The sequence below is a fragment of the Triticum aestivum genome, chromosome 1D (genome assembly GCF_018294505.1).
Source record: "Triticum aestivum cultivar Chinese Spring chromosome 1D, IWGSC CS RefSeq v2.1, whole genome shotgun sequence".
Lineage (NCBI taxonomy): Eukaryota > Viridiplantae > Streptophyta > Magnoliopsida > Poales > Poaceae > Triticum > Triticum aestivum.
In genome coordinates, this window is record NC_057796.1 from 413469065 (window position 1) to 413494502 (window position 25438).

The following is a 25438-nucleotide window of genomic DNA, read 5'->3' on the forward strand; positions in this document are numbered from 1 at the left end:
AAAATGTTCGCATTCCAAAGTTCTTCATGGCTTGAAAAAATGTTCAGGACATGATAAATCTCACAGATTCAAAAAATGTTCATGATTTCAGAAAGTGTTCATATGTTAAAAAAATGTTCATGAATTTTTAGTAAATGTTCAAAATATTTTGAAAAATGTATGAATTTTTCAAAAATGTTCATGAATTCGTAAAAGATATTAGGAAATTTTAAAAATGTTCACAATTTCAAAAATATATTTCTGAATTTGGAAAATTTTCCTGATTTCAAGAACAGTTCATCATTTAAAAAATTGTTCCTGAATTCAAAATATGTTTATGTTTTTCTAAGAAAGCGTGAATTTTAAATTTTTTCGCAATTTCTTAATAATACGAATATTTTTTGAAGTTGATGAAAAAATATAATTCAAAAGTGTTCACCCATTTTTTAAAAAAAAGTTCAAATCTAAAAAAATCAAAAATTAAAAAAATGTTCTCGAATTTCAGAAAATGTATGTAAAATTCTTCGGAAGCTTCAGCAAACATATATAACAGTTACCATGTAACACAGTGGAATAATCATAGCTAGTAGAGCATTAGTTACCAGTTAATAATAGTTGCAATCCATCACAAGCAATAGTACCTAGATATGAGTAGATATAGGTACGGTAATACACGACAAGTACTCGCAAACAAGAGCTAACATAATAAGTTCATTTCACATTGATACATGGCCCACCCCAGTTCTAAATGAGGTGGATGGTGATCATCATCCTCAAGTCATGGCGACGGGTGTTCGCAACACTGAGTAGGATGGCCTGTCCTACCCGAAGATTCTTGGCACGAAGAAACTTCTTCCACCCTGCCCTGCTCAAGACAGTGCGACCGTCCGTGTCCACTGCATAGGCACAGCTGGTGATGGAGCCCGTTCTGGTAAGGCGTAGTCCAGCAGCCATGCCTTCTTCGTCCGGGTCGATGCCACAGCTATCAAGTAACCTCTTAGGTAATTTCTGAAAACAGTTGACATGATATATGATCATGTCACGTGCAATTATCAACAAAGCATACACTTCAAGACACATATATCATTGGATTCAATACTGAGCATATATATCATCACATCACTACACTATACGCCAAGCATCAAATTACTACAGTAATTAGGCATATCATTAGATTACTGCGTACACTAAGCATATCATCGCATATTACTACACTACATGCATGTCATAAAATTCTTCACTAAATGAATTCTAAACTAGGCCTCTCATCACAGTACTACAACATGTATATCATATGAACTACTACACTAACTAAGTAACATACCATGATATGCCGTTTAACATTCGTCCTGGTGAGGCGGGTCACGAATGGCTTCCCTAGGTAGTCTTCACGTAGCGGAAGCATGTCCTAGAGGTTGTCGATTTCCTCGTCGCCCAGTCTGAGTCCTTGGGCATACAGGTATTCAACAAGTGGGTTCTCATCATCATCTGAATCGTCATCATCTGAATCAGCACCATCTTCCTCCTCATGAACTTCATCCTCACTATCCGGAATCAAATTTAGATAGATAACAGAAATCCTGGGCCTATCTCTTCTGAAGGAGAAGCTGATCAATTCACCCCCACTAAGACGCATGCGGGCGATGAAACGATCCCAATCATCTCCTCCTATCTGGGTTATCTTTCGCCCCTTCTCGACCTGCATAGTGTATGGGCCCCCAAGAGCGTCGAAGGTCACGGTGTCTCCGATGAGCTCATTGAATGCCAATCTCACATTGCATGGTACGATCTGTGTAAGATAAAAACAAATAACAGACACAATACATTAGTGGAAATAGCAAAAAAAAGAATGTACTGTCAGAAGGTTCATATAAATTGTTACCGCTGCAACAACAAAAGAAGGCTGGAAGTAGATGCCGAACAGCATGGTAGTAGAAAGGCTGGTCCGGCACCGTGCGTTGCAGCGTCCACATGGTGCTTCCTCCATTCTACACAGAACATGTTGAACTCTAAGTTGAATTGTACATAGTACAATACAAAGATCATACATATAATAAATCATAGTGATAACCTATACTGGCAATGGCCAATCAATCTATTTACTATCATCTACGTAATAAAGCAATGCCAATGACAATGGCAATGCCCATCTCATCTAAACCTGGGAATAGTTCGGCATCCAAACTAAAACCAGTCCAATCCACGGCACACATCAAAACCAAACCAATCCAGATATTTTCATTTAGAATCTAGACCAAACCGAACTATACATGCTCGTCATCCAACCCAGTCCAAACCGTTTTCAACTTTTCGATTGAATCCAAAGGTTCAAACCATAGAAACCAAATCAAGATCCAATCCAAAAACTAAGTTTCAGTCCAAACCAAACGGCTCAGATCCGCCTCCGTAGGGAGACGCGGTTGGGGAAGGGAAGAAGAGGGGAGATCTCACATACTTGCCGGAGTTGGCGGCGGCCGCGCACCGGCAGCGAAGAGAGGGGTCGTCGGGAGATGGCGGCGGCGGCGGCGCTGGTCGGGAAGGGGAGAAAGAAAGATGTGGAGTGGTCGAGACGGGGAGAAAGAAAAATGTGGTACATGTGGTGGCGCGGTTGTGTGGATGACAAGGGGACCCACTTGTGAGACCGATAGCAATTGATGGCAAACCGTAGGAGGTGCACGACCGCAGGAGGTGCACGACCGCGTGCACTTGTGAGACCGATAGTACTCTGTTTTTTGCTCTCTTTTTTCATGTCAGAAGTGTTTTAAGCATTTTATCGTTGCAGGCCCGTGGGTGGTTACAGAATGGAACACGAACAGCACGAGCCCCACGACCCCCACGATCATGATAACGACGAGCGCCTCCCTCACGCGACGAACCGCCTCCCCCAGAACTCAAAAGGCACCTTCTCCTCCATTCCTCCCTCATTATGCGAACCACGTCCATCTACTCCACAAACTGCAACCACCGTCTCTGTCTCAAAACCGCCGTCGCTGGAGAAGGGCAATGGCGGAGGAGCCGTCTACCAAGCGTCACTGTGGCGAGACGTCCGACCAGAGCATCAAGGAAGAGCAGAGCATCAAGGAAGACGACGTTCAGGTCCCCGGTGAGAAGCACGACTACACCACCAAACTTGACAAGGTGGAACTCCACGGCAAAGAGACGCTGGAGGTCGTCTGCACCAGCAATCCAGACACTGCCGACGAAATGCTCACTAGGCTCTTCATGAAAGCCGTCGGCAGGTATCCTAGATTCGTCGGCGTTGATGTGGAGTATACCAGGGATGACGAACCTCCGCAGTACGCAGCAGTTCTGCAGTTATGCGTGGATGAACTCTGCCTGGTCTACCACATCGCTGCGGCCACAAAATGGTGAGCCATCCTACTCATATACCCTAGTTTCTCAACTACATCTACTAGTGTAGATTGTGAAGTGCACGCACTAGTGTGGTTTCTCAAGTACATGCACTGGCATAGATTTTTACCCTGATGCACTGGATTAGTATCTTAAAATCTTGCACCAGATTAATCACCAAACTTGATATACTAGTGTAGTTTCTGATCTTGATGCATTAGTGTTGTGTCTACCGTTGTGGATGCATTAGTGTTATTTTCTGAAGTTGATGCATTGGACTAGATGTATTAGTGTTGTGTCTACTAGTGTAGTTTCTGATATACTAGTGTAGTTTCTGATATTGATGCATTAGTGTCGTGTCTACCGGTGTGGATGCACTGGACTAGATGTATTAAAAGTTGTTTCTGAAGTTGATGTAGTGAAGTAGTTTGCTGTAGTGTTATTTTCAACTGTATGATCCAAAAAGAGAAATAACATCATGTACTTCATGCATTCATCTTCAAAATTACTACTAATCTTCAATATGTCTCTCCCCTTGAAGGCCCAAGCGCCTCAAGAACTTCCTCCAGGAGAAGAAGTTGTTCACCTTTGCCGGTTTCAGCATTCATAATGACAAACAGATGCTGAAGATGTCTGGTTTGGAGATCAATCCAGAAAAGTACATCGACATTCAGAAAAACTATAGAGTTCCATATGCCGGCAGAAAGAAGCAGTATGACTCCTTGGCTGATGTTCCAGCCAGCGTCATCCACCCATTTTACCAAAACATGAAGAAGAAGATCAACAGGATCGAAGACCATAAACTGTGGGGGATCAGCCCACTGCCAGACTACCTCATCGAGTATGCAGCGAAGGATGCGTACGCCACCTACAAGGCTTGGAAGATAATAGACAACATCAAATCAGGTGTGGAAATTTCAGAAGCACAGGAGGCTGACCCCTACTACCACTGCCACTACGCGGCATGAAGAGAGATCAAAGTCTGCCTTCAAGTTGCTAGCGCAGTGTCCTTTTATGATATCTATGTTTCTTTATTGTTCGATGTGTCTGAACTTATGTCCTATGGTGTGTCTGAACTTATGATGTGCGGTGGTTGATCTGCCGTTTATCTTAAGAGTTTGCTGCTACTCTGGTTTAGTGTTCCAAGTTGTTAATACTATTTTGGTGATGCATGATAAGCCTTGTACAATGCTTGATGCATACGGTGGTGCTTAGAAAAATAAACAGGATTTTTCTGAAGCACTGGTGCCTATTTCTACAGGAGAGACGCCTAGTTATGCGTCTACCCTGTACAAATAAGCACCTGTGCTTAAGAAAAGCCTGGTTTATGACTATGGTAGTTATAGCTTGGCATGATTATGTTTAGTGTATAACTCAGCATGATTATAGCTTCACAAAATTAAACCATGCAAATGATTGCCGATTCCACCTATTGCCAAATCAAGCTTTGTACTGATGATGCATTAGATATTGCTATAAGTAGAGGATGCTCATGATTGCCAAAAGTACCTATTTCCACTTTCTGATAAGAACTAAACGTGTATGAAATGATGCTAAAAGTAGAGCATGAGCATGAGCATTTATCAATTGATGATCAATTGATGCAACCTATTTGTGTTTGAATGGGCTCAATAAAGCTGGTGCTGGTTTATGCTCTCTGCGTGACCGTGATGGAAACGAAGACACTTGGTTGGCTATGGTCTTGCTGTCAAATTTAAGTTTCAGTTCTTTAAGACTCTTTGTTTTTGCTGCTTCCTCGGGATTGACTAGCTTTCTCGGGCGTCCACGTGCTCTCTTCCTTTTTGGGGAGTTGGGTGCACCACTATTGGGGGAGTTGGGTGCACCGGTATCTTTCTGGGAGTTGGATGTGTCGGGTTCGTTGGAACCATCAGGATTGTTTACTAATTGCACGTCGTCTTCTGAACCATCAGGTAGAACTGCTTGCTGGGCATCGTACACCTCCTTCTGTATAAGAGAGAGTGCTGCGTTAGTTCTAATCATGAGACTTATGAAATAAATGATATATTCTTGATGTAGCACTAACCGTTATGGGGAACTTATATGATTCGAGACGAAGCGCGTTGCAATTTGAATGCAGTAAGGTTGTACATATTTTCCACCTGATAATATCTATCCTTGCCTATATTTGATAACCGACACTTATGTCAGCATAACTTTCAAGCTAAACAAAGTACAAATGTTAATTAGGCATTCAATTACCTGGTTGAAAATATCGGTCATTTCATCCCCGTTCCATGACAACATGTACTGCAGTGTCCAAACCGCACACGAAGTCCTGCGATGTTTAGTTAAAGATCAGTAATCTTATTCGTGTAGGCAAATAATAATTTATGAGGCCATGCCTACCCATCGGTCTGTTGTGGTATGTTCTCATAGCGTTTTTTGGTCCATTCGGCAAAATTGATGTTCTTAGTTGGTGATATCAACCCATTCTTGACAGCTTCGTCAATGCAGAACTGAATCGAGTCCACCTAGGGTACGACGAGTTATACATAGGGTTACGGTACTTTGGGAGCTCATGTGCCATGCGGATCAAAAGAGGCAGCAAGAGAACACTTACAAGAGAATCTTCCTTGGTCTTGTCGCAATGATAATTCATGGAGTTCAGAGTCTGAATTTCTTTTTTGTCAAAATTAAACATCATTAGCATCCAATGGTTTTGGTGTACATTCAGTGGGACATGCACCTGCAGTAAAATTTGGGTTCGGTTGAGAACTGAAATTTGTCGTGTACAGTGTGTACATAAACTATGAAACTGAGGAAAACATGTACCTTTCGGCGCCCTACAAATTTTTCTGCTACACGAGCTAACCATGAGGCTGCACGTCCAACAGGAACCACCCCTTCATTTGTAACAGCTTTTCGGTTTCTTCAGGGGATATGATTGAGGTAGTATCATTCTCAATTTGGCTAATGCGAGCATATGCCATAATAACCTGCCAAATTTTCAATCATACAATAATAAGAAAGTTGTTGCAGTAATGATGTAGACTAGAGTATAATGGGCTTACATCACCATAAATGTATTTCTCGTCCAAATTTCGCTTCAGTTTTTCTGCTGTGAGGGTAATGTCTCCGATTCTAGCTATTTCAACAGGGTCGTATGTTCCGCGGATGTAAACGGCTGTCTCTATGTCCTCATCCGTGAACTTGTAATCATTACCAAAGACAGGCTTCATCGGAGTTAATTCTGGATTCTCATTGTTTTCCGTCACATGTCTTGCACTTGGTGTAGTCGAAGTCCCTGCCGTGAATTGGATAGCCCTAGGAGTTCCTGTCAGTGATGAATTGCACACATTGACTTGATCCTACAAAGAACAAAGGTAGTTCATCATTAGTTTGTTACTTTTAGATATTAACGTGTTGGGCCATAAAGATCACCTGCACGCCTCCTTTCTGTGACACTGATTGTCGGTTGCTTCTAAATTCGTATTTTAATTCCTGTAACAGTGCAAACAATAATGAACATGAAGGAACATATTCATACAAAATTCAAAATGCACAGTATGACATACATGTAGTTCCCTCCTTAGGTCTTTAATTTCGTCCTCGGCCTTCGACAACCTAGGATTAGTGCCAGTTTTAGTCTTCATGTCGATCAAGTCTTCAGCTAGCGTCTGGTATTTGACATCAAATCTGTGCTCAATTTCCATTAACTTCCTGCCTACCTTCTTTTCATGATCAGCTAATCGTGCATTCATGGCTTCAACTACCATGTCAATCTGTGTAAACCAAATAAAATCCCGTTGATAACAATAGCTAAATGAATGAGGTTCCATGACACCTATTTGTGATATTGCAAAAACAAATAGTCTTTGGAGTACATACTTGCTGGCTACTAAATTGCTGTCCTTGTGATGGTGCTCGATACGAATCATGTTGATGCACATGTTCATCATTTTTTCTTGGAAAATTATTAGAATTCTCAGACGGTCGTTGAGGAGCACAAATTTCCATGACAGCCTTTTTTTATTAAATATAATGAACCATTAGTACCAAATAAAAAATCGGATATAGAAAGTTCAATTGTAGATAGGTACCAGCCCGTTATGAAGACCTCCTTTGTCGTAAGCATCGCTTCTAAAGTAGCCGTCGTTTCGTCCCATCGTGCGATCAATGGTGGGGGTCTAGAAGCATACATCAATCAGCCACTACGCACGTGCTCCCAGTACCAATACTACACAATAACTTAGTTCATCACCATAGAGATATGCAACAGAACAATAATTAAAGGACATTAAGTAGTGATCTAGCACTAACCTGGAGCAGAATTAGATTTCCTTGTAGATTTACGTGATCTCGAGTTCTAAACTTGTGAACGGACTTGAAGAAGTGATTAAGTGTGAAACATCCCCAGTTAAATTTCCGAAGGTTTTGAAGATCTGTAACAAGGTTGAGATATTTCGAGTCCACATACTGTTGTGCTGTTGGTGCTAGTACAGTACCAATTGCGTACAGAATGAACCGTCTCAGGAAATCGCCGTCTGGGGCTTTGGAAGCTCGGATCGCCGTTTCAAGGTCAGAAATCAAAATTTGCCCATTGTTTGCATAGGCGGTAAACAATTCTGTGTCGGTTTGCATTTCTAGATGTGGCTCTATATCCTCCCCTTCTATCGGAATGCCAAATATACACTGCACGTCCTCTTTTGTTATAGGAATTGGCGTTTTTCCGATGGTAATGGATTGGGTGTCCATATCTATGCTCTTGGCTAGTCTAACCAACATTATGCGCCGTAGAGTCACTTCATGCATCTGGGTTAGACCGCCAAGACTGGTTTCTGATATGATGTACTTTTTGTGGTCTGGTGATAACAGTTTCATGGTTTTTCCGAACCTTGTCTGTGAGCATACTAACTTCATATGACCATGCTTTTTGCCGAGTTCCTGTTACATGCCATTAAATTATACTGAGTACACATGAATTATGTGTACGAAACGATTGTACACAAACAGTCAATTACTTACCGCATCGGTAATTTCGGAGATGGGCTTTTCTCCATTATGAAGGTTTGTATCTGAAACTGAAATTGCTGGCTGCTATGCAATGATAAAATCCGGCTCAATTAATCTGAACAAAATTGGAAAATGTATAACAAAATTAGCAGCGAATTAATTTTAACAAAATTAACTGGGTCATTTAACATATGATCCACTTATGGGTTTAAGCAGAGAACCTATTTGGGTGCAAAACCTATGAGGGTTCAACTACTAAAGGAGCGGCCGACAACGATTATAAAGAGTTACGATCAGGTAATACCTTCTCTCGAAGACGGTGCCACCGAGTAGATGGCGGCGGTTAGTGCGTCGCAAACTATAAGTGCCGGTATAGCGCGGTCGACGGCGCAAAGGAAAAACGGCGCGTTCACGCGAGGAGGAGGCGGCGAGAAGAACACTGACGTCCGACCCCTCAGATCACGTTGGCGGTGGGCGGCGAGTGGTGGCCGCCGACTCCTGTATTCCGTGGGCGACCGGCGTCTCCGATCTGATCTTGCAGCGGTCGTGGGAGGTGCGGACGGCCCGGGTGGTTAGAATGCGGAGCTGTAATCGCGGGATTTAGGGAGGGGTGGGCCGCGTGAGTTATGTGAGATTTGGATAAATGATATAAAAAAATAAGAAAATCTTGTCAACTCGTTTAGGGGTTTAGGGTTATTAGGGTTTAGGGGTTTAGGGTTTAGGGTTTAGTGGGGGGTTAGGGTTATCAGGGTTCAGGGTTTAGGGTTTAGTGGGGGGTAGGGTTATCAGGGTTTAGGGTTTAGTGTTGACATGCAAGCCCGGAAATGCGTGTGTCAGAGATCGTACTTGCGTGTACATGTACTAATGATCTCAAACTTTCTTAATGGCATCCCATGACCACATAGAGAATGCATGCATAATGGTTTCCATGTGGGGCAAAATTTTGAATGTTGTTACGGTTTAGTGGGGGGGTTAGGGTTATCAGGGTTTAGGGTTTTAGGGTTTTAGGGTCGACGGAACTATGTTTGTCTTACAGTGGACGTAGCACACACACCGGACATTGGTGGAGCGTTCGTCTACAATGGATTCCCTCCGGTAGCATCGATCCGGTCCGTTGACTGGCTCGGCCGACAAACTTCGTCCCACATAGAGCATGCATCCATCCACTGGACCGGATCGATGTTGGGTTGGTTTCATACAGGTGAGGAACCCAGCTAGTGCTTTCGGGGTGTTGACATGCTAGGCCGGAAATGCGCGTGTGAGAGATCGTACTTGCGTGTATAATCCCAAACTTTCATCATGGCATCCCATGACCCCATAGAGAATGCATGCATAATGGTTTCCATGTGGGGCAAAATTTTGAATGTTTTTACGGTTTTGTGTGTCTGTGTGGTGGGGGGGTGGTGGTTAGGGTTCAGGGTACATGCCACATTGTTCACATTGTCCAATTAACACTTTGTATAGATTTTTTGGGTAAAAAATGAACGAAATGATGCAACTAATCTGAACGTAACGTTTGGCATGTATCAAACCAAGTAGCCACTATTCCTCCAAAAAAACCAGTTAGCCACTAATTGCGCCAAACATATCACGTAATAAATGGGTTGACCATTATTTCTTGAAATTCGTGGAAGGAATTTATTGCTCTTCCTTTTTTAGAGAACAATAAGTTACAAATTTTATTTTGGAAACAAGAAATCAGTTTTCAATTTTATTTGTCCTTTCCAATAGATTTCAAATGAGCTTTTCCTTGGTCTGGTCATACAAGGCATTAAGCACACATGACATTGCTTATACAGAAGCTGACTGAAATAATTTGTTAACAACTACTAACGACTGATGATCAACAAGTAAACAAATCCCACAACAATTATTGAAAAATAAAATCCCGCGGCCATCTGATTTGTGTGCTTCTTCATATCGATCAACTGCCTTAAGTTCTTGTTGATCTTCTTCAATTCCACCTTGAGTTCCGCATCCGCCACCATCGGAGGAACATTGGCATAGCCCTTATTATCCACCGCCGATGGCAGATCTACCTCTAGGGTTGCCCCGTGCCTCAAATCAATGAAGCCATCCGTTTGAAGCCTCTCAACGTATTCATCCAGCCACTCAAAATGCTTGCATGTTTTCAGGTTCTGAAAAAGGGAAGGGAAACCCTAAATACCAATTCCGAGGAAATATAAATAAATCTGGGGTCAGAATTCATAGCAAAAAGACACAACAGAACATAGATTTAATCTTCCCCGCTTCTGGTTTGCTCTCGCATTTCACAAATTCCCGCCCATGGTTTCCATTCTTCTCCGATATGGTTGTCAAACGCTTCAGTGGCGCGATGCGTGGGCAGTCGGGGCATCTGGTCATCGGTAGTGAACCATACCGCGGCCATGATGACGGAGAGGCCGAACTGGACATGGACATCTCTCGTCTCTCACCGTCCGGCGGCGATGGCAGGCTTCATCGCCGGAGAAGAATAACAATTTGGTGGGGCAAGGGAAAGGGAGGCAATGGTGGGCCGCGGGTTGGCACGGGCACGGCGATGGCTCGGGCTTGTGTGATATGTGGTTGGACCCGCGGTCAGTGCACATGTTTTGGAAGCCCCCAAAAGATCGTGCTCCTTAAAAAAATTGCATCAAAGCGCATTACTTCAAAATAACTAATTATCCCTACAATCACGGATATATACCTTCCCATTCTACCGCATATCAACCCTATCCTAACCACCCCCATCTACCTTGTTTCTCCTCACATAGCCATCGCCGGGATCGCGCCATCGCTTCTGAAGCGACCACGCCGACGCCGGATTAAAAAGGTCTCCTCCACGGCTCCTCCCATCTTCGATTGCAGTGCTGATTATTTTTTCCATTGATTCGACCAAGAAGTCATTTCCGAAGAGATTAGAAAATACAGCCTTTGCCATAGTTGAGTTGTTCTGGTGTAATTGGAGTACAGGATGTCATGCAAGAGCTTTTTGATTGATAGTTTGTAGTAGTTGTTCGTACGAACTGGTTATGAATATATTTTCTCGGTGCTATTGTTAGGAATTAGTTGGATGAGGTTGTGGATACAGTTTTCATACTATGGGTATATGTGTTGTTGTAGGGACCATGGTCTCAGAGGCGCATAACAACCATGCGGAGTACGACAAGTCTTTGCATGAAGCGCGCCGGGAGATCGACTTGAAGGTGCAAAAGGATCGCGCTGAGGTAGAGAAGAAACTCAAAAAAGAACGTTCATACGTGGACAGGATGATAAAGGAGGAGCGTGAGGAGTTTTCCCGTAAGATGGCGAAGATGCGTCTTGAGATTGAAGAAAAGTATAAGCGGGACTGTGAGGACATGGAAAAAAAGTTTTTCCTTGGCTACAAGGAAATGCATCAAACGTTGCAGAAGGACCGGAAGCTTGTGGACAGTATTATACAGACAGAGCGAGTCAGGATGGATGCCTATGTGTTGCAGGCACGTTCGGATATGGACAACAAGCTGCTACAGGAGCGGTCGGACATGGATTATAAGGCCATGCTGGAGAAGGTCCGTTTGGAAGGACATATGTTAGAAGCCCGTGCGATCTCACGGCCACCCCGACAACATGTCTTCAATTTTTCTCCTCCTGTAAGTATTTCGCACCGATTGTATATATTAAGGACCTTAGTATTCTATGATACAAACATCTTCAATTTGTGGCAACCTTATGTCGGCGATTGTATGTAGGCTAAGCATCATGAGACGGCACAGTCGCCATCCACTCGAGAAAGTGCGATAGAGTCACCCGTTCAATGCCACATCACTCCACCCCAACAACATATCTTCAATTCTCCCCTTGTAAGTACCTCCCAACGATGCCATACCCAAGATATGGTATGACCTTTTAAAATTTGTGTGTAAACCCACTGTCGACGTTTCATACGCAGGATAAGAAACGTGGGATGGCAGAGTCCCCAGTCACACCACATGAAGGATACATTCCACATAACAAGGTGAGAAGGTTTGAGATGGCACAATCCCCAGTCACTCGACATGAAGGATACATTCCACAAAAGCAGGTAACAACACCGCAATTTTGCTATGCACATAAAAAATTATGTTTGCCCCTTTACTCATTTAATGTATTAACTCTGATGTGAGATACTAGGTGCTGGTCATGGAATTTATTGTTAGTAGGGATGATGAGATGTCACATGTCCCGAGAGCATACTTTGATGAACACCCGGCAGAAGTCAGAATTTTTGAACCCCTCAAAGTGACCTACGATCTCATTATGAGTGAAATGAGAGATACTTTTGGTTGCAAACTGGGAGCAGAACTGTACTACTTCTTACCCGGGTCTGCGTGGAAGCTGCCAGAAGGAATATTCTTGATTGCAGGACCAGATGATGTAGAAAAAATGCTTTCTGATCTGAATGGCAGCAAGAAATGTCACCTGTACATTGTGTACAATAGAACTACGGGTCCTCATCCCGAGCATGACTTTGATCCAGAGGTTCAAATTTTACATGTTACATGCATCTAGTTTATGGCTACGTCATTTTTAAGTTCTTCCTAATACAATTCCTATGGTTTTCTACAGGAAGTGAGAATCCAAGAAATGGAGGGTCTTGCTAGAGAGTTGGCGGAGAAAGATCAAGAACAACTTCAGTTGTATGGTTACATTGATGTTAAAGAGAAAAAGATTGAAGCACATGGGTCGTCGCCAAGCCCGACGCAATCTCCAACGTCGCAACGCAAGGGGTCACTGGATTTTGGCAGTGCAGAAGACCATATGGAGTAGGCTCAATTGTTTTTCAACCAGTTTAAGCTTCAAACCAGGATTATTTGTTGCAAACAAACATTTTTTTCTGTTTCACACTATGTTCGCAATTATGGTACAATTTATTCATGAGACAGTTCTTTGAACAACAATGCATGTGTTTTATGATCAATCATACAGTTGTTTCTGAGTTGTTTGTGAGATGGCATTGCATCTAAAGAAGTTTCCATCTATAAAACTTGTAAAAAATCATTTATGTTGTCTTTGTTGAAACTGTTTTTTCGTGCCTTTCATCTACACGTGTAATCATTATAGCCTACAAAACCATACAACGTCGCAAAACAATTTCCAGTTTGCATGGATGCTTGTCATGTTGGTACAAGGGTTTCAAAAAAAAATTGGGTCCATTTCAAGCATGCCAAAAAAATCCGTCTTCCATGACGGAACACCAATTTTTTCCATCAAGCGCGCAAGCACACCCCCGTGGGCCGCGTGAAATCTGAGCTAACCCCAAAACTTGCTGGTTTTGACGTCAATTAAGATAGAAATATCAAGGGAAGAAGATAGAAATATCAAGGGAACAAGATAGAAATAGCAAGCAAAACACAGATAACCAACGTCGGCCACCCGCGCTCGCATGCATGCACGTCCGCCACCCGCGCATGCAAACCCACGTCGCCGCCCTTCCCATGCATGCAGGCCTCAGGCGCAGACAACGAGATGGCCCAACGGTCCATCCAGCGACCCAGCGGGTGAGGCTGGCGTGGGACGGCCCACCCGAAGTAGGCCCAAGCGAGCTTCGCGTTGGGCACATCCCAGGGGTGCAGGGAGTTTAGTCCCACCTCGCCGAGCGAGGGGAGCTAGCACCGGTTTATATAGCGCGCTGAGCTTTCCCTCTCAAGTTCCTTTCTAAAGCGGGCAGCATATTGCCTAACCGTCTCCGTCCCTTCCCTGTGGGGCCTACTTGCTACCTGTTTTCACAATCTGGCGGGCCTCTGCATCCTGGCCCAATAAATGATTGGGTTACTAGTCGTATGCAGGTCGTTGAATTGGGAAAGCGAGCAAGTAGACAGGCTTTTTTTGCACCGGCCCGATTACTTTTGTACACTGGGGGTATACATGTATTGTACGTGGGCGATTCGTTTTTCCTTGTCACGTGCGGCGGTCGTGGGCGTGGGCGGCGGCGGTCGAGGGCTAGCCACGCGGCGCATGAAAACTTCCAAAAACGTCACATCCTATAAAGAGGGAGGGGAACCACCACCGGCCGCATCTCCCCCACCTTTTCCCCCAAATCGGCTCACCCCCTCTCTCCTTGCCGCATCGTCTCCCCCTCGTCACCATGTACAGAAAAATTGGGGTGATTTGGAGGTGGTGGAAAAATTCACCTTTTTTCAAAAACTGGCTTAAGTTAGACCAAATGGTCCCTCCGGAATGCGGGCATTTTTTCGACCACCTCCAAATCACCTCAATTTTGGCACACATGAGCTCTTGCACAAACAATGCTAGGTTTCCAAGGTTTTGTATTTTTTTGAATTTTTTTGAATTTATAATGCCCTCTAGACTGACTTCTGAAAACATCGGTCTATGCCTCAAGGGGGCATTGTAAAATACTTTTTTCCAAAAATTTCTTTCATAGACATGTTTGGCACATGTGTGTCACCATGTACAAGAAAATTTGGGTGATTTGGAGGTGTTGCAAAAATTCACCTGTTTCAAAAACTGGCTTAAGTTAAAAGACCAAATGGTCCCTCCGGAATGCGGGCATTTTTTCGACCACCTCCAAATCAGCTCAATTTTGGCACACATGATCTTTTGCACAAACAATGCTAGGTTTCCAAGGTTTTGTATTTTTTTGAATTTTTTTGAATTTATAATGCCCTCTAGACTGACTTCTGAAAACATCGGTCTATGCCTCAAGGGGGCATTGTAAAATACTTTTTTCCAAAAATTTCTTTCATAGACATGTTTGGCACATGTGTGTCACCATGTAGAAGAAAATTTGGGTGATTTGGAGGTGTTGCAAAAATTCACCTTTTTTCAAAAACTGGCTTAAGTTAGACCAAATGGTCCCTCTGGAATGCGGGCATTTTTTCGACCACCTCCAAATCACCTCAATTTTGGCACACATGATCTCTTGCACAAAAAATGCTAGGTTTCCAAGGTTTTGTATTTTTTTGAATTTTTTTGAATTTATAATGCCCTCTAGACTGACTGCTGAAAACATCGGTCTATGCCTCAAGGGGGCATTGTAAAATAAATTTTTTCAAAACTTTCTTTCATCGACATGTTTGGCACATATGTGTCACCATGTACAGGAAAATTGGGGTGATTTGGAGGTGGTGGAAAAATTCACCTTTTTTCAAAAACTGGCTTAAGTTAACCAAATGGTCCCTCCGGAATGCGGGCATTTTTTCGACCACCTCCAAATCACCTCAATTTTGGCACACATGATCTCTTGCACAAACAATGCTAGGTTTCCAAGGTTTTGTATTTTTTTGATTTTTTTTGAATTTATAATGCCCTCTAGACTGACTGCTGAAAACATCGGTCTATGCCTCAAGGGGGCATTGTAAAATATTTTTTTCAAAAATTTCTTTCATAGACATGTTTGGCACATGTGTGTCACCATGTACAGGAAAATTGGGGTGATTTGGAGGTGGTGGAAAAATTCACCTTTTTTCAAAAACTGGCTTAAGTTGGGCGGGGCACCAAATTCATATATCTTTACCAATTAACCAATTTCTTGACGCTGGGGTGGATCCTAAAGAGATACCACTTCCCCATGAATTTATCTTGAATCGGGACCTTTTGGCTCAACTTTATCCTAGTTTTGCCGAAGGAGCAACCCCTTTTTTCAGACCAAATGGTCCCTCCGGAATGCGGGCATTTTTTCGACCACCTCCAAATCACCTCAATTTTGGAACACATGATCTCTTGCACAAACAATGCTAGGTTTCCAAGGTTTTGTATTTTTTGAATTTTTTTGAATTTATAATGCCCTCTAGACTGACTGCTGAAAACAACGGTCTATGCCTCAAGGGGGCATTGTAAAATAATTTTTTTCCAAAAATTTCTTTCATAGACATGTTTGGCACATGTGTGTCACCATGTACAGGAAAATTGGGGTGATTTGGAGGTGGTGGAAAAATTCACCTTTTTTCAAAAACTGGCTTAAGTTAACCAAATGGTCCCTCCGGAATGCGGGCATTTTTTCGACCACCTCCAAATCACCTCAATTTTGGCACACATGAGCTCTTGCACAAACAATGCTAGGTTTCCAAGGTTTTGTATTTTTTTGATTTTTTTGAATTTATAATGCCCTCTAGACTGACTGCTGAAAACATCGGTCTATGCCTCAAGGGGGCATTGTAAAATAATTTTTCCAAAACTTTCTTTCATAGACATGTTTGGCACATGTGTGTCACCATGTACAAGAAAATTTGGGTGATTTGGAGGTGGTGGAAAAATTCACCTTTTTTCAAAAACTGGCTTAAATTAACCAAATGGTCCCTCCGGAATGTGGGCATTTTTTCGACCACCTCCAAATCACCTCAATTTTGGCACACATGATCTCTTGCACAAACAATGCTAGGTTTCCAAGGTTTTGTATTTTTTTGAATTTTTTTGAATTTATAATGCCCTCTAGACTGACTGCTGAAAACATCGGTCTATGCCTCAAGGGGGCATTGTAAAATAATTTTTTCCAAAAATTTCTTTCATAGACATGTTTGGCACATGTGTGTCACCATGTACAAGAAAATTTGGGTGATTTGGAGGTGGTGGAAAAATTCACCTTTTTTCAAAAACTGGCTTAAGTTAACCAAATGGTCCCTCCGGAATGTGGGCATTTTTTCGACCACCTCCAAATCACCTCAATTTTCGCACACATGATCTCTTGCACAAACAATGCTAGGTTTCCAAGGTTTTGTATTTTTTTGATTTTTTTTGAATTTATAATGCCCTCTAGACTGACTGCTGAAAACATCGGTCTATGCCTCAAGGGGGCATTGTAAAATAATTTTTTCCAAAAATTTCTTTCATAGACATGTTTGGCACATGTGTGTCACCATGTACAAGAAAATTTGGGTGATTTGGAGGAGGTGATTTGGGTGATTTGGAGGAGGTGGTGGGCAATGTCAGTTCGAAAACTCTAGAGATACTTCCTCAACCAATGATGCGACCCAGGGACCTTCATGCAAAAACTAGGCACTTGCATGCAAGAGTTGGGGACCTGCATGTGAATAGTGATTCATCAAGGCCTTGACAGCTGCTGGCACAGCGGCTGCCGCCTGATTTGCATTCAGCGAAGATGAACGTGCATGGAGGTTTCTCAAATATTTCCAAGCACACCCTACTGGGCCCCGCTTATTTAAAAAATACGTCAGTCATTAATGATCTATAAATGAAGAATATGCATGATGATTATGAATATGCGTGCAGAAATACATCACAAAAATTATTCTACTCGAAAATAACAAGTGCTCCATGCTAGCCCTTATTCCTGTTCGAAATACATCATCATTCTTAAAGTTGGACATCAAATGATACACACAGAAAATGAAAACGAAAGATGTCGAACTAATACAGTAACATGGCAGTACAACCGCACTTCACTAAATTACTGTCACGATGAAATAGAATGTAAAGACCACGTCACACAAAGCTGAATGGCACACGACTTTCTCTGGCTCATCGTCAGTTCATGTTGTATGTAGACATCACAGTTCAGCCTCGAGATCCTACACAGAAGAATAGAATAAATCACATGGACATCAATTATAAGTAAAACACATGCAAAAAATAAATATGAACATATTTCGTACCTCTAGCAATTTAGCGCATTTACGTCGATTGTGACCAGGATTCTTGCAATAGCCACACATATTCTGTGATCTTGACTTCTTTGTCTTTGCCTGCAGCCTTTTCTTCGGTGCACCTCGGCCTGGCACATGCACGGGATCCAGAACCTTATCAACTTTCTCCGAGTGCGGCATCAACGGGCCAAACCTAATGCTGTTATGCTGAGCATTAGTTGACTCCTTGCTGTCAGCTTGTTCAAAACTTGATTGCTTGCCATGATGTTGTGCTTCCAAAAGCATCTTTAGACGGTGATAGTCCTCATCAGAGTGGCATGCCTTGAAACTTGCGGCGTGACTACAATTCCGCAACTCGCGATACCTCTGCAGGCTTACCGAATAGTCATACATCTGGTTTTTTCTGGTAGGTGCGTATGCATATTTTGCATTCATAGTCCACCTAGTGGGAACACAACAACTGGGCAGAATTGTTTGTTTTAAAATCCCCAATATGTAAAAAATGTGGGAACATGGTGTGCCTGCGCATTCCAGCTTACGGCAAGAACAACTCACCCTGTGCAAAAGACCTCCTTGCTCTTCAATGCGCACTCTAAACTTTTTATCCATTCTTTCCTGCTTGGACACAACATAAGTGGAATCTTCTGATCCATCTAGTATCTCCCTCATCTGACATTTGCTGACAGCATCTATGCTCCATAAGACCATCTTAAAGACACTAGGTGTGAAAACTGTTGCGGCATGTTTCTCAAGCGGCGAAGCATTTTCCTCTGTAAATGGAACGGACTGCAAGGCTTCGACATCTTGGAGAGCTTCGTTAATCCGTCGCGACGCAAGGCAACGCTTATAGTGCTCTAGCATTTCAAACAACGACATCTTACCCTCAAGATGTGTATGTAGCACAGAGTTCAAGCTCTCACTCCTCTGATTGCTGCTCAATCCTAGGAAACAACGCCCCTCAAGATATGGAGCACACCACAACTTTCACATCTGATACATCTGATGCAGCCAAGACTCCTCACTGGTTACTTTATTCCGTTGTAAGAGTTGTATCCATTTTATCTCATGCTCTTCAATGAAAGAAGTATCATAAATGAAAGATCTGAATTCCTCCTTTACGTCGTCATCATGCAGATGGCGTACAATGTTCTGCTGAATGTGCCATATACATAGTCTATGGTTTGAGTCTGGCCAGACCACCCTGATTGCTCTCTGCATTGCAAGGTCCCCATCTGTGATCACAGATATCGGATGCTTCTGTGCCATGCAATCAGAAAAGGTCCGCAACATCCACTCGTATGCCTGGCTTGTTTCATTAGAAATTATACCACAGCCAAAAATAACAGTGTTGCGGTGGTGATTCAACCCCACAAACGGCACGAATGGCAGATTGTATTTGTTGGTTCTGTATGTGCTATCGAAAACAATGACGTCTCCGAAAGCCTCGTAGTCAAGTCGCGATTGACTATCAGCCCAGAACAGTCCCTTCAGATGGCCATGCTCGTCTACCAAGTACTTGAAGAAAAAATCCACATCTCGCTCTCGCCTCGCCATCATGTGCATGATCACCGTATTAGCATCACCGGCACTGATTGTCTCCTGCTTATTAGCATGGCAGAAATTATAAATGTCCCTCTTTATGCATCCAACCTTATCAAATCCACCGTATTGAAAGCACAAAATATCCATAATACGGTATTTGCGGATCCCACATTTTTCCATGTCCGCAATTTCCGCTTTCTGCTCATCGCTAATTCATCTGTGCGAACGCAGCAGACAAGAAAGATCCCGTGGGGCTAGAGGATGGCTGTGCTCATCGATGAAATCCTTGACAAACCACCGACCGGTTTCCTCCTGTCTCGTAATGACCAATTTAGCATTACACCCAACACGAGTTAAACTTCGTGGCCTCCTCTTTCTATCTTCCATCTTTCTTTTCATGTGCTTCTCTTCGCGAAACCCTTCACGAGTACACACAATTTTCCTTAAAATTATGTATTTGTTGGATCCATCCCACTCAACATAGCTTTTCCTCACACTAAAACCTTTTTCAAGAGCATATTTGTTGTAGAATTCATAGCCTTCAGCCTCACTATCAAACATCTTGCTGACAACATTTAGATACTCGAACATACTCTCATCACTTGCATACGCCATGTCTTCCTGCATATGACATGTGAGGGAAACCAATATCAACATCTTTCTGTTTATCAATGTTGCAGGTGTAAAATAGCTCATAGGCAAAGACAAGTGCATGGAAAAGACTTTGCTCGTTTGACATGTGAGGGAAACCAATCATCAACGCCCAAGTTTAATTCCCCGCAAGATCGGACGGCTAATAAAAATCAGACGTGATCAGAGATGTAAGTACTGCTAAATTGAATTGCATGAAACCTAAATCGATGATGACTAAACAAATCTAACTAGGAAGTGCAGGCTACGAATCAAAGTAAGTTGAGATTCAGGCGATTCATACCTTAAGATGCAAGTCCGGAAGCGATGGGATCAGTGGGGGGCTTTCTCCTATACTGCCGCCGCCGTCGCCACCGACACTGCCGCCGCAAATGTCACGCCTTATTCTTCTTCCTGCCGCCGACCACGTCTTTTATAGTGAAGGGGACCAGGAGGAGGACGAGAACGATGCCGACGACGGTGAATTGGTTCCTCTCGCCGGGCTCGTCGGACAGAAGGAAGAGGACGAGAAGGAGGACTTGACCGAGCTACTAGATCTAGACGTGGTTCTGGTCGAGAAGGAGGACTTGACCGAGCTACTAGATCTAGACGTGGTTCTGGTCGTGGACGTGATCGGTTGAATTTTTTTTACCCTGGACCATTATGCCCTTCTCTGATTAAACTAATTAAGTTAATTCATTTTTAATCCCCCACCAGATCGGACGGCTAATAAAAATCGAAGGGGTAAGTACTTGAAAGTACTCCAAGTACCGCCCCAATCACCGTAAAAGGGCTCATATATATATCCTGATATTAGAATAACTATATTTCGATCACGTCAGGCCTATATATAGGAAGCGACCGAGGTGTTCCTGAGATTCCTGACCGGTAAAAAAAAAAACACCCCACCCAACTCCCCACGAGCCCACCTCCCCCGATCCCATCTGGCCACCGCCTCCTCCCTGCCCCGCGCCACCAACCGCGCCGCCGTCGGGCCCCGGCCACCAACAGCCCCGCCGCCCAGCCCAACTCCGGCGAAACCCATGTCCCGGGCGTGCATCCGAGGCCGCGCGCCACCAGGACACTCTCCATGGCGGAGCTCCCCTGCCCCACCGCTTGTTCCTCCACGCACCCTGCTTCCTCGCCGGAGCCGATGCAGGCCGCCGCCTCACCCCACCGGCCGGGATCCCATCCATGCGTCGTCCTGGCCGGCCACATCGACTTCTCACGAGGGCCGCCTTGACCATCCCGAGGAAGGTTCGACCATGGAGGGGCCGCTCCCCTTCCCCCCCACACGCCATGGCTGGAGCTTCCCCAAGCAGATGCGGTTGGTGCGCCATCAGCCCCGCCGCTGCAACCTGCATGTCCACAAGTCGTCTGCCCCTCCACTCTGTGCGGGCAGTCCGTCGCCTCGCTCGCGAGCAGTCCATGCGGACATCCATCTCTCCTCGCTGTTCTGTTTTCATCACGGTTGCCGTCGGTTCATCTGCATCGAGGCCATCCTACCACAGCAGATGCGTTCAAGGATGCCTACCTCCTGAGGGTCTTTGTTTCCCACTGAGCCGAGCATGTCGTGCTCCATCCTGCGTGAAGATGTAGCAGGTCGGGCTGTGAAGAAGTAGCAGGTCAAACTCTGAAGAAGTGGCAAGTCGACATGTTCATTCTGCTCCAGCGGGGATGTAGGCCACCGCCCCCATGGAGTACATGGCGTACAAGGCTGAGGAGCACGCCCGCTGGTGCTCAGCGTCACCAAGCTCCTCCCGAGCCGCCGGGCGCCTGAACCAGATGTTAACCTGATCCGCTCTTGTTCTGGTTGCTACATTCCTATGCATGAGAAGAGACAAGTTACACACAGGAGAGAGAACAAAGAATAAACTTGTGGTTGTGGTTAGTTCTAGGAGATAAAGATGGACAGATAAGGACCTAAACGTGTGGTGTAAAAACAAGCACAACTTTGTCTGATAAAAAAAAAATACTATTTGTTTGAAAAGAACATGCGTTGGTACTGTTAGTGATACTAGCATTCTATGAACAGTGTAAGTTTTCTTCTGAACGTTTAGTTAAAGGTTTTCGACTGATCGGTGCTGATTTCACGGGAGTTACTACCAAACCCAACTAGTCACAAAAAAGACATGAACTTGCCGTTTCTAAAATTACTTAAAAACGGCTGGATAGAGAGATTCATTCTTCATTTATGTAGAAGTTCAGATTTAAATAATTTAGTGGTTTGATGTTTGTCAAAAGCCACTATTTTGTTGGTACTGCTTCTCAAAGCCGGGGAATGGAAATGTATTCCACTTTTTTGTTTGTGTGATTTGGCCTCTAAATTATTTTGCATGTTGATGAACTTCATTTTCATCTCTCAGTGTTGCTAAGTACAAAGCATAGCAGCCTGAGTTTTCTCGTGTTTTTTTTTGCCACGTACAGGCATCTTCTGAACCTCCCTGCGCACCTCTTTGTTCTTGTGGCACAAACACATAGCTAAAGAGAAGTTCAAAGAAGCTCGACCCATTCTCATTTCTTCCCCCACCCGATTTCCCCGATGCAAATATGTGTTTATCTGGTTGAATGGAAGGGTGCTTGTGCAAGATGCCGGTGCCGCTGTGTGAATCGTTTTACATTTTGGATACCATACCACACATGAAATGTTTGCTCATGTGCTGCCATGGAAAAGTTAGAGTTTTTTTAGTTATTCTTTGTGTAATACAATTACATTAAAGTTCAAATTAAAAACCCCAATCAAGAATGTGAGCACAGCTGGTAGTTTATTACAAAAACTCGAATTTTTCCCGTTACTAATGAATAAACCAAGAAGTTCGGTTTGAAATAACCAAGAAGTTGTACGATGTTTATTACAAAACTAGGATTTTTTTACCCATACAAATGAATAACACCAAGGAGTCTAAAATTAAAAAACCAAGAAGTTCAATTTTTTAAAAATAGAATAGTTCAATGTATATGAAGAACCCAGATTTTCCTGGTTACTAAATAATAAACCAAGAAGTTCAATTTCAAAAAACAAAGTTGTTCGATATTTATTACAAAAACTCAAATTTTCACGTTACTAACGAATAAACCAAGAAGTTCGGTTTGAAATAACGAAGAAGTTCGACATTTACTAAAAAAAACTTCGAATTTTCCCATTTCTAGAAATACACAAATATGTTCAAAAAATTGAAAAAAATAGAGCGGTTTGATATCTATAAAAATTCAATTTTTTCTGTGCTAAAGGGTAGCATAGTTTTTGGCATTTTAAGATGTTTCTTTGGAGCAATTCGATTTTAAAAGGATACCAAGAATTTTGATGTACAAATAGTGATAACAACCAGAAGTTCACGTTATATACGGTGTGTTTCATATAAGAAAAAATGAATGGAAAAGCAAAGGTTAAAAAATTTGTTGCTAGAAGTTCAAGTGTTCGGCCCGAGAAAGTTCAAAAATTCTTGTGATAGAGGTTGAACAAAAATACGTGACAGAAGTTCAAGGTGAAAACAGCGGGAAGTTCAACTACTAGAAGGAATGCATTTCAGGTGAGAATTAAAATATAGAAAAATAAAAGATTAAAAGGATTGTTGAAAGAAGTTCAAGTGCTATGTCCGGGGAAGTTCAAAAATTCTTGCGAGAGGTTCACCTTGTATTTCCATGTTCGAAAACACAAAGAAGACATTTTTTTTGCATTTTAAAATAATTCTCTCAATCCATAAAGAAGTTCAGTTATTATTTGGGAGCACTTTGATTTCAAAAAAGAAAATAAAAAATTCAAATTATAAAAATGGAAAAAATTAATGTACTACATGATGTGTGTTTAATATCAGAAAAATGAATTAAAAGGCAAGATCCAATTTTGTTGTTGTTATAAGTTCAAGTCCTTGGTCGGATAAATTTAAAAAAAAAATTGTGAAAGAGGTTTGTACAAAAGAAATATCATTTATGTAACACTGACGAATGGATAAGAAAATTACAAACGAAAATACGACACACAAGTTCAACGTGAAAACAGTAGGAAGTTCAACTACTTTGCTGAATAAATTTAAGATGAAAAACTTTTAAAATCGTCGCGAGTATGAAAAAATGATCAACATGGGAAAGTTGCGTGTTTACAGCAGCTTTCCATCGGTATATCACTTGCTCAATTCCGATAAGTGGATGGAGAGCTACGAGCAGTGGATGGTGAGCTACGAGCAAAAAAAGCACGTGAAAAAACAGAGTGAAGTTCAAGTAGACATGCCGAGAAGTTCAGGTTCTTCACGCGGTGCATTTTCGAATAATCTGTTTCGCGATAAAGGCAGAACAAATGATCTCGCCATTTTCAAAATTACTTGAAAACGCCCAGGAATCACTGAAAACCATCAACATGAAAAAGTTTCGCATTTTCCTTAGCTTTTCAACGGTATATTATTTGCCCCATTCCGATAAATTTTGTAGAAATTATGGTGAAAATACGTTTTTAGCCATTTTCAAAATTGACTTAAAACAGTAAGGAATTGGGAGAAACAATATATACCAAAAAGTTTTGCATTTCCTCAAGCTTTCCAACTCCATATCATTTGCTGCATTCGGACGTATGGTTAAAAAAATAGATCGAAAATACAAACTCGGTGGAACTTGTACCATTTTCTAGATTACTCTTAAACTGTTCCAAATTAAAAAAACACTTTCTACATGAAAAAGTAGCGTATTTTCATAGGCTTTCCAACGCCATATCATTTGCCTCAATTGGATTTGCCGTTTAGAAATGACATTGAAAATACGAACTAGGCTGTTCGGTTTACGAAATTTTACGATTTTCCCAATTAGAAAATTACTCTTTAACCGTAGGGAATTAGAGAAAACTTTCAGCATTTGGAAGGAGCGATTTTGCAGCAGCTTTCCAACGCCATATTATTTGCCTCATTCCGATAAACGGTTTAGAAACGTGATCGAAAATATGATTCACGTTTTTTGTATGAAGAAAAAATGGTTTTTAAAACTGCTCTTAAACCGCTTACATTTTGCCAAAAAATTTACTTGGGTCATGATACTGATGTCCATAGCTTTCCGACGGTATATCGCAAGCCCCATTTGGGCAATGTTGGCGGAAGTTCAACCTATCACTGGGAGAAGTTCAGGTCGAACACCTCAGGCAGTAAAATTGCAAAAAACGCAATTTCATCACGACCTGAGAGCAAAATCCGCCAACGAGCGAGATTCCTATTTCAAACTGGTACTTAGTTGCTAAAAAAGTTTCTAGATTACACTAACATCATATAGAACACGACTAACCAGAATAATTCACGGGGGAAGCCACGGTTGCGAAGATAGCCCGAAGGTCGGGTTCGTACAGAGGGAAGTTCAGGCGCGTTACTCGGGCAGTTCAGGTTGTGATCAGAATATTATTCTGATCCCATGATCAGAATAGTGTT